We start from the raw sequence: 859 nt of genomic DNA, 5'->3' as shown, positions 1-859 counted from the left end.
CCCCCCGACCTCGAGGCGCCGTGCCCCGAGGTCCCCCACACCCCGGCCTTGATGTGTCGTTCCCCGAGGCCCCTCAGCCAGACCTCACTCCTCCACCCAACGTCATGCCCACCTGAAATATTTTAAAAATTAAATAATTTGAGAAAAATACTTTAAAAAGTCAACTTTATTTTTTTTCAAAAATATTATGAATTTTTTTTATTCAACAAGATATTAAGAACTTATTGACACTTAAACTTTAATTTCAATCAAATGCTTTTCACACAACTAATCAATATTGCTAAGTTATTGACTAAAAATATTGATCAACTATAAAAAAATATTATTATTTAAAAGTAAATAAAAATGCTTTTATCCCTTGAAAAAAAAATTGAAAATAAGATAAACTTAGTCATATTGATTAGTCAAATGGAAAAGCATTTGATTGAAATTATTAGTAAAGTAACGTAAAAAATGGTATCTTTAGGAGAATTTAATTAAATTAAACTAAAGTTAAAGTTAGATTATGCAAATATTTTCAATTAAAAGAAGATACAAAAGAAGTAAATCACTTTTTTTGGGCTGTACTAAGGGTTTGGGTTTTGGTTCTGCTGCTGCACTTTGGGCTTTGGCCCTGTCACTGCATATTTGTGAATGTATATCATTTACTTCCCCGGTATATTGGCGATATACAGCCCATTTTACACACCCGAACAAGATGAGGTTGACTCGATGAATATCAGTTGGGTTTCAACCAACTCGAAATTCAAAGATGACTGGATGTCTCCCAATGAAGGTGTCACATACAAAGAGAATAACATCACATCAGGAATGTGATTTTAAAACTGAAGCATATTGTGTAAACTATGTGCCAAAAGTA

The sequence above is a fragment of the Solanum stenotomum genome, chromosome 8 (assembly GCF_019186545.1).
Source record: "Solanum stenotomum isolate F172 chromosome 8, ASM1918654v1, whole genome shotgun sequence".
NCBI lineage: Eukaryota > Viridiplantae > Streptophyta > Magnoliopsida > Solanales > Solanaceae > Solanum > Solanum stenotomum.
Note: the sequence above shows the minus strand (reverse complement) of the source record.